Raw genomic sequence first — 9,719 nt, 5'->3', positions numbered from 1 at the left:
GAGCCCCAAGTTTCTAGGTGTTGGCTGCCAAGAGGAAGCAGCCTAGTGTGGTCTCTGAGGAGCTCACACAGTGCACACAGACCCACGGAGCGCTAATCCAACTGCTCTGCTTACAGAAGTGCAGGGAACAAAGTAGAAGCCACAGGACTAACACCCATTTCCTGGCTTGCTAGAATTTCTGCTGGTGTGCAGCTGGCTGGCTGCTACACACGTAAATGTGGTGAGCTCTAATGGGAGAGAGAGGATGTTCAGAACCAGGCGGCAGCCTGAAAGCGCCTTGGGTGAACCAGAAGGGAATGTCCAGTCTAACCGAGATTGCAAAAAAAGCAGCACCTGGAATGTCTGCATTCTTTTTTTCCCCCTCTGAGCTTGAAATTAGGAAAACAGCCCAGAAAACCAAAAGTGGACATTTTCACAGGGGGTTTATCAGACAGGCCACAAAAATTCTGTGTTTACCTCTATCTGGTTGTCTTTCACTGAACTATCATGGCCTGGCTTTTAATTGGGTTCCCTCCATACCCTAGAGCTTGGTTTGAAACCTTGGTTTCCCACTAATATCACATTTTATTAGGTATTATAAAAACTGCCCTTTGAAAGGTGAAAGAACTCCAGGATGCACGCTGACCTCTGTCTGACATTACTTCCAGGCATTATGGGTGGTTGTGATCCTCTAATCTGTGACTCGGACTTTGCCCACTCTGCCAACCTTCCCCATCTCACCCTCACTGGTGAGAACACAGAGTAAGTGCATTTACTAATTAATTATGGCCACAAGGTGGCAGCACTGCCCCACTGATGTTTCCTAAGAGCTCCATGGGTGTGGGCAAGCCTGAGAGCCCTGGTTAGGACTAGGAAAATGGCATAAATGAAGTGAACAAGTAAACTTTTTTCTTTTTTACTCCCCCTTGTGAAGTGACAGAGTTAATCTGAGTCTGAAACTATTGCATTTTAGAACTAGAAGACACTTTAGAAAAGTTTCTCAAACTTGAATGTGCTTACGGATCACCTGAGGAGCTTGTTTAAATACAGACCCGTTCTTCCGGTGGGGCCTGAGATTTTGCCTTTCTTATAATGCACCACGCTGATGCTTGCTGCTGGTTGGTGGACCACACTTGAGTAGCAAAGCTTTAGAGGTCATTTAGAGATTAATTCTCACTTCATCTGACTTACGAAGAGAAACTGAAGTCTAGAGGGAGAATGTGACCTGCTTAACATAGTCATGACGTGGGTGTGTAACTTTATGCATTTAAACCCAAGCTTCTGCTGCAGTCCAGCTCTGACTCCACTACATCATTGTGTGGTCTCCTTTACTCTCATTAGTGGCATCTCTTTAGCTTAGGAACTGAGAACTCCCAATTTTTCCATCATCCCCTTTGGTCTTTGCTCAAGGTGTCCCTTCGGTTACTCAGAATCTTCAGTAGCTTTTCTATAACCACAAGATCAAGTTCAAATGTCTCTGACGAGTTTTCATGGGTGTACAACAAGTGGTCTCACTTTAGTAAGCTTACCTAACTTTCCTGTTTTTTGTTTTTTTTTAACCCTGTCTTTCTTTTGTAACTATCCTCATGCCTTCCTGTTCTCTAAGCATACTGTGTTTGGGCCTCTCTTTGTGGTAATGGTACTGGCGTGGATTCTGAAGTTAGACACACCTACTTTCTAATCTCAGGTCCACAACTGACCTTGGCAGGTTATTTCACCTTCTTGAGGATCAGCATATTCTTCTGAAATAGCCCCATATGGTGGTTGAGGGGAATAGATACCATATGCAAGCCCACTCTGATTCCTGAAATCACCTTCCAAATTAGCATCTACAATGATGCCTGGCACCTGGTTCCCTGTGCTTATGTTTCTCCTTGTCTCTGTTTCTCTGAGACTTAACCTTCCAAAGGCCTAACTTGAATCCTGTCTCTTTCATGTAACCTTTCCCCGCCATTCCTGACCTAGTTGGACCCACCTTTCTATAAATTATTTTACCCATGTATTAGTGTTTAATTATGTGCCAGTCCACTCAGTGAGACTCATTAGGCTTGAGGGAGAATTGGTTGTGTAATAATTAAGGGATAATTGAGTTAATTTTTAAAATTTACTTCATTTTTTAATTTTACTTTTTAATTTTTAAAAGATTTTATTTATTTTTTAGAGAGAGGGGAAGGGAAGCAGAAAGAGGGGTAGAGAAACATCAGTGTGTGGTTGCCTCTCATGTGCCCCCTACTAGGAACCTGGCCTGCAACCCAGGTGTGTGCCCTAGACTGGGAAATAAACCAGTGACCCTTGGTTCTCAGGCTGGCACTCAATCCACTGAGCGACACAAGCCAGGACTCTATTTTTAATTTTATTATTATTATTTTTTCCATCACCATTTATCCCTTCATACCCTCTTTCACCTCTACCTGTCCCCCCCCACCCCCCCCGGCAATTACCACACTGTTGTCCGTGTTCATAATTCTTTCTTTTTTTCTTTTTTGCTCAATCCCTCTACCCTTCCACCCCCCCATTTTTAATTTTTTTTTAAATTCTTACCTGAGGATATGTTTATTGATTTTAGAGAGAGAAGAAGGGGAGAAAAGGAGAAACATTGATTGGTTGCCTCTGGTGCACGCCCTTACCAGGGATCGAACAGGCAACTTTTTGCATGTGCTTTGACTGGGAGTTGAACCCTGCAACCTTTTGGTGTAGGGGATGACGCTCCAACCAACTGAGGCACTGGGCCAGGGTGAGTTACTTCTTTTTTAGTACTCGCTGAGTGTTACAACTGCCTCCTCTTTTGTCACTTATTGCCCAGTAGCAGCTCTTGCTGCACCCGCAGCTCCAGATCCTGGCAATTGGTCAATACTTTAGGGCCTATTCTCTTCAGGCTCCTTCCTGCCTCCACATTTTGGTTAAATTGGTGTGCATTGTTATCAGATGGCTCCTCTGAGGGAGGGGTTGGTGGAATACATTGAAACCACAAGTTAATAACACTAAGGAAGCTGACCATATTACCAGTCGACCATATTGCTTCAGCCTGGGGGCCGGAAATGTGTACACTTTTCTATTTCATAAAATTTACAGCAAGGCCCTCGCTCTCTTATTTCAGAAGAGATTAAGGATGAAAAGATAAGTGGGGAGGGAAAGGTTGTTTAAGGGGATCACATCCCTTTGACCAAGATTCTGTGAATTATTCGTTCAGCTGCACCCAGAAGTGTTTATCTGTGCATGTGTGGCTGTACATTTTCTCACATGATCCATAATTCCCTCCCTCAGCGGCAATTAGGAGATCATGTCAGGCTTGCGACAGTAAAATTTTATGGTGTGTGCTTTCACTGCAGCAAAGGTTTCTCTGCGGCCTGGAGCTGAAGTGGACCGGGAAGGCTAGACACTTTAATTAGTGCCCTGCCTTCTCTTTTATTGGACAGCAGTCTACTCACGCATCGCTTTCTTAGTCAGGGGGTTTTTCGTCTTTCCTTTTTCCTACCATGGGTTCATGCCAAAGTCCAGATGTATTTATCTGTGCCTGAAACTGTTGACTTTATTTATTTTTTTGAAGAGAGGCTCAAGGAAGGGATTCCTTGCATGTTTCCAGGATTTTAATCTTCACTGTCTAAGCCAATGGTTTCCAACCTTGGATGCTGGTTGGAACCACCTGCAGGACATTTAAAACCCACCAACGCCTGTGCCCCACCTGCAGAGAGCCTGTTTTGATTGGTGTGTAATGTGGCCCAGGCGTTGGTAGTTTTAAAAAGCTTCCAGGTAAAATAGTCATCTGAAGTGGAGAAGCCTGAGGCAGATGTTCACGGTTAAGAGTGCCAGTGGTGAGAGATGTTGGTATCTCAGGCCTCCTGATAATGATGGTCTGAGAAACTGCAGCATCCCTTCTGTGGTATTCTTGCCAAAAGTGCCTTATCTAAGTTTAATCATCAGGAAATATTTTTTTTTCCACTGTGCAGCCCACTTCAGTGCCTGCAGCCCTCGGGCAGAGGCTGGGCAATGGTTCCAGGCCAGGGTGCTCTGGCACAGGGCACTATGAGAGACCCAAGGGGATGGGCCTGCCATAAATCCAAGCCCGTGTGTATGAGGAAATATTAAATAAGTCCAGCCTGAGGGTCATTCTACAAAATGCCTGACCAATATTTTTAAGAGATGTTAAGGTCATGAAGGAAAAAGAAGTCCTGAGCAACTGGCCCAGATTAAAGGAGACTGAGGAGACGAGACAACTAAATGCCACGTGTAAGCCTAGGCTGGATCTTTGTCGGGGGAAAAAAGGCCTTTGTGAGAAGGTTGGCGGAATTTGAATAAGATGCGAAATTAGCTCATGATATTATACCACTGATAATTTATGGACTTTGATCATTGTACTGTGGTTATCTACAGCAGTAATGTTTGGGGAAATTAAATGATGGGGACATAAACATTTTTGAAACTCTGAAACTAGGTTAAAATGAAAAGTGAAAAGAAGAGAAAGAGCACCCTGGCTGGCGTAGCTCAGTGGATTGAGCTCGGGCTGGGAACCAAAGCATCACAGGTTCGATTCCCAGTCAGGGCACAGGCCTGGGTTGCAGGCCATGGCCCCCAGCAACTGCACATTGATGTTTCTCTCTCTCTCTCTTTCTCCCTCCCTTCCCTCTCTAAAAATAAATAAAAGCTTTAAGAAAAAGTCTATCTTAAAAAAAAAGAAGAAAAAGAGAACTTCTTGAGAATTAATGAGTTGCCAGAGTTAGAACCACTTCCCTAAATCATCTTGCCTCATACTGTCAGAGTAATCTTCTTGAAAATGCTATTTTGTCATGTTTCTGACCTTCTTCTCCAAGGGTTTCAGTTACTCCTATCTCCTCTAGGATACAGTTCAAATTTCTCAAGCTGCCATTTAAAGCCGGAGCAGGGCTCCAGTCTGCTCCCTTAGTCTCTGTGAACTGAACTGCATCTTACTTTCTCATGTATGAGTTTATTCTAATTCTTTTCCTTCTTTCTTTCTTTAAAAATTATTTATTTTTAGAGAGAGGGGAAGGGAGAGAGAAAGAGAGGGAGAGAAACATCAACGTGTGGTTGCCTTTTGTGTGCCCCCCACGGGTGACCTGGCCTGAAACCCAGGCATGTGCCCTGACTGGGGATCGAACAAGTGACCCTTTGGTTCATAGGCCGGTGCTCAGTCCACTGAGCCACATCAGCCAGGGATCCTTCTTTCTATGACACCCTTGCCTTCCTGCTCAGTCTCTTGAATTATTCTTCATTTTAAGGCCCATTTTAGGTTCTGACTCTTGAATGAAGCCACTTATGAGGATTTCTGTTGGAGGCAGTCATCTTTCCTATCTTTGAAATCTGGTCGACAGGATGGTGTGGGGTGAAAACATGAGCTTTAGACTCAGAAACATGTGAGTCTTAATCCGTGTTCCATTTTTTACCAGTTCTTGGATAAGGAACAAGTTAATTGACTTCTTGGAGTTTCAGTGTCTCACTTGCAAAACAGAGATAATAGTACTTACTTCACGGGTCACTGTGAGCCTTAGATGAGGTGCAAACGTAAAGGTTTCTGCATGCAGATGTTCTCCCTCTTGTTTGTGGCCCCCTGGGGACCCACGGGGATTGTGGGTGGCGCAAAGGCTCTTGTCAAAATTTCCTGCGGAGGCTTTAAAAGATATTTGTGTTTGATCATCACAATTAGACACTCTTGAACTTAGTGCTTGGGACTTTAAGGAATTCAACTGAGATTCTTTTCCTGGAACCCAACTCAGTAAATAAGTGATCTATGGACAGAGGAATGTAACCCAACAGAGGGAGCACGAAGGGACAATGGGTTTCTAAAGGAAAAAAAAGCTGTGATGCCTCCCACACCCACCCCTTTGCTCGCAGTCATGGCTTTGAGGAAGTATGACTCCTGAGTAAAACTCCGTAAACCATTCCCTGCCCAGGTGGTATGTACACAAGTGAGTCAGGTCACTTATGAGTTGAACACGTTACCCCTTTTTTTGCTTCTTCCACCCATAGTATAGTGCTGAGGTTCAGTGGTTTGGCCCCAGGTCCTCGGCCTCTAGTACTGGTTTAAGGTCACAGGGCCAGGAGGGGCAGGCTGAGAAGGAAGTCAGATGCCAACACGCATGGAAAGAGACAGGCGGGGCTGCTATTGTTCAAAGGCCACAGACTCTGGGTGTGTTTTATGACTGTTTCTGATTTGAAAACTCCTCCCCTTTGTGACCATTCCAGGGACTCTCCCTTCTCCTGCTTCCTTCTCATGAGGCTTTCTTTCCCTATCACACTTCTTTTGTGGCCAAAGAATGGCTGTGCAAATAGTTGACAATTTAGTGAAAGGGCTTTTCATGGGGACTGGGAGCCAGGCCCCATTTATTTACAAATATATTCAGGCCCATAAAAGCAATTATAAGGTTCAAAAAAACTTTTATGTCAGGATGTGCAGTTGTGAGTGTGGTGTGAGGGACCAGGTGCACAAGTGAGGGTAGGACAGAACGCAAAATGCTGACTGTCAGATCCTGAAAAGGGGGGGCAAAGGTCATTCTGGAAGGTGGATTTCATTCAGGAGACCTCAGAAGTCTTAGAGTGCCCTCTGCCCAGATTAAATCACTAATATTTATCTGTGTGAGAGATGAAGTTAAATTATGAAGTTGTGCAATGTTGGGTAAATTACTTCTCTCAGTTTTTTTTAATGTGTTAAAATGGGATGATAACACTCATGGCTTTTTTTTTTTGGTGAAGGCTGTAGTTACATATAAAACTCTTAGGATAGTACCTGGCAAATAGTCAGTGCTGAGTAAGTGTGAGCTATTGTAATTATGGGACTGGACAAAGGTTCCACCCTGCTCATCTAGGGCAGAGAGGCATTTTCTAGCCAGGGTCCTGGCAGGCCAGCTGGAGATGAAAATGATAGAGGAAGGCTTAACATGCAGGAGTGGAAGGGATGGGTAGTAACTCATGAACAACATTCTGGAAAATGTCGTAATTCCAGAGCAGAACTACCCAGAGGGCATGCAGCTTCTGCAACAGTTATATTCCTTGTGGGTCTGGGGAAGATTTTGCTGAAAATCAACCTGAGAAACAGGCTTCAGGAGATGTCTTACAAATAGCATTCTTGCTAAAGGAATTCCCTAATATGGCCCAGGCATTACTTTTGTCTCCATACCATCCTTATTTATAAGGTGTAAAGGGAAAGGATGAAGAAGGATGAAGTAAGAACATGAATGAGTAAGTTAACAGGGCAGAATTGGGGCTGGCATGCAGAAGTTACAAGAAACTATAAAATGTATATGAATGTAAAAAGAGTTTGACCTCTCTAAATATATACGGGGTCTGTCCGGAAGAAGTCCAACCATTGTTAATATAACAAGAATGTTTTGTACCATATCCATGGAACCTGGCAGCCAAGGCGACTGGACTGGAACACGCATGCATGAACAATGACGACTTCACTGTACTAGTCAGTGGGGGGCGGTAGATGCCTTTGAGTGAGCCTGTGTACTGTGTGGCCATTGCATTCAAAATGACTGAATGAGTAGAGCAATGAATTGGCATCAGATTTTATGTTAAGCCTGAACATTCCACCACAGAAACTATTTGGATTATTCAGAAGGCTGAAACTATGGGCAACTGTGATTGGCAGTTTCATCACGACAACATACACGCTCATGCATCATGTCTCACGCAGAGTTTTTTGGTGAAACCTCAGATCACTCAGGTGACTCAGGCCCCTCCACCTATAGCCCAGATTCAGCGCCCTGTGACTTTTGGCTTTTCCCAAAATTAAAATCACCTTTGAAAGAAAGCGATTTCAGAATGTTGATGAGATTCAGGAAAAGAATATGGGGCAGCTAATGGCAATTGGGAGAACTGTGTGAGGTCCCAAGGTACCTACTTTTAAGAAGACTGAAGTGTCATTGTCCTATGTACAATGTTTCTTGTATTTTGTATCTTTTTCAATAAATGCCTCTAAATTTCGTGGTATGTGGCTGCATACTTTCTGGATGGATCTTGTATAGTAGGCTCCTTGAGTATACATGAGAATCCATCCCAAGAAGCATGCAGGCAGACTCACAGGAGAAGGACAGTATGCCTTCTTTGCTGACTGGTTAGATGAAGTCACTGAAGAGGAAGGAGATGGAGACCTGGGCAAGGCTGAGAGACAATGGGGTGGCAAAAGGAAGGATTGAAAGGTCTGTTTACTGAGGGCTCATCATTTACCAGGCACTGTGTTTAATGTCTTATGTATCTTAACTTACTCTTTTACTGTCATCTCCTCATGCAGTAAGAGTTATCTTTGTTACAGGTCGGAAAAAAGCCTCGGAAGGAGGTGAAGTGACTGGTCCAGGGTCATCCAACAAATTAATGACAGAGCTTGTGTGCTTCACCTCAAAGCTTGTGCTCTTGCCTCTGTATCAGAAGAAATGTGAAAGAGAGAGAAGGCATAGCAAATTTTTGTTGTGGGTAAAGTTTAAAAAGCTACCTGGGGTAGAGCAGATAATGGCTTCCTCAGAATGCCCACATCCTAATCCCTGACACCTGTGAATGTTACTTTATGTGGCAAAAGGGACCTTGCTGACATGATGAAGTTAGGATTTTGAGATGGTAATGTCACAGGTGGGCACAGGTAACTAGGTTCTTAGTGATCAGGGCAAAGAATTGAACCGAACACCCAGAGTTTATAGCAGAGAACATGGGAGCAGGCCAGCTCCAAGCAGAGATTGACCTCATGGGCTGGGGGGACTCTATTCTTATAGGGAGGATCCTTTCTGGCTAGTTTTGGTGGGCTTTTACTGAGTATATACAAGTAGTTGCATTACTTTAAAGCTACTGTGCATGTGGTCTGCCATGATCTTCCCCTATTAGCCACCAGGGAAGAGGGCCCCACAATGCTACCGAATTGACCCCCGTTTTTCCTGGGGTCCCCCTGTACTAGGTTCGCCTTTCCCTATGCCAGAGAATTATAGCTCTCCATGTTAGAGATTGGTGAAAAGGAAAGGAATTATTTATTCAAGTTATACAGACTTAAGAGTAATGACTTAGTGTCTTCATCAAAATCCCAAAGTCCCTTAAAACACCCACAAACACACACAGTCCTTCCTTCCCCCCTTTGCCCAGTCTGGGGTACCGTATCTCAGGGAAAGAAATAGAAGTCCATGGCTCAGGCAGCTCCCAGCTCTTCCCAGTAATCTGTGCTCAGCTGGTAGGCCTCCCTGGGTTCCCTGCACCATCAGCTGTGTTGCTGGGATCTCCAGCTAAAGCTGCGTGATGGTTCTTCTCATGGCTGCAGGGTTGGGGGGGGCATGTCCCCCTACTCTTGCCAAAGCCACGTGGTTCCCCTCACTGCCACAGCCATATGTTCCCTTCCTTACACGGCTGCGGGCACGTGGTCCTCTCTTCAATGGCTGCAGGAGTCTTCACTCAGCCCAAACCACATGGTTCTCTCTCCAATGGCTGCTGAGTCTGGGTTTAAATATCCTTCCAGCTTTACTGGGCTGCCATCATGAGTCTGCGTAGGGGTGGCCCCATGTTGTGGAGCCCATCATCTCCAAGTTTTCACACGGGCACTGTAACTAGGGGGAGTTGCCTCCCAGTTACAACTTGGGGGGACGTTCCTTCCATCCCCCCCGGCTCAGAGCATGGCCACAACTATTTAACATATCTATGCAACCAGTTAAAGTTATAGATGTGTTAAATGACCATGCCAGAGGTTAGCTGCAAAGGTTAGTTGCTATGCAAAACAGCTCTGAATGGCCCTGCTCCATGGGTCCCTTCCC

The 9,719-nt window shown here is 44.7% G+C and overlaps 3 protein-coding genes and 1 non-coding gene across 4 annotated transcripts in view; 2 read left to right on the top strand and 2 right to left on the bottom strand.

Annotated features, from left to right (window-relative positions):
* The window catches only part of LOC118497666 (carcinoembryonic antigen-related cell adhesion molecule 21-like), an 834,765-nt gene that overhangs the window by 686,400 nt on the left and 138,646 nt on the right, over positions 1-9,719 (top strand). The window lies entirely within an intron of this gene.
* The window catches only part of LOC118497667 (carcinoembryonic antigen-related cell adhesion molecule 1-like), a 746,496-nt gene that overhangs the window by 603,326 nt on the left and 133,451 nt on the right, over positions 1-9,719 (top strand). The gene's annotated exons all lie outside the window — the stretch shown is intronic.
* The window catches only part of LOC118497668 (carcinoembryonic antigen-related cell adhesion molecule 1-like), a 93,861-nt gene that overhangs the window by 1,540 nt on the left and 82,602 nt on the right, over positions 1-9,719 (bottom strand). The gene's annotated exons all lie outside the window — the stretch shown is intronic.
* On the bottom strand, positions 3,917-4,048 carry LOC114511788. Its single transcript, XR_003685753.1, has one exon. It is a non-coding gene; the product is annotated as a small nucleolar RNA SNORA42/SNORA80 family (small nucleolar RNA).

This window comes from Phyllostomus discolor, chromosome 12 (assembly GCF_004126475.2).
Source record: "Phyllostomus discolor isolate MPI-MPIP mPhyDis1 chromosome 12, mPhyDis1.pri.v3, whole genome shotgun sequence".
Taxonomy (NCBI): domain Eukaryota; kingdom Metazoa; phylum Chordata; class Mammalia; order Chiroptera; family Phyllostomidae; genus Phyllostomus; species Phyllostomus discolor.
This window is presented reverse-complemented; position numbering and strand designations above follow the sequence as displayed.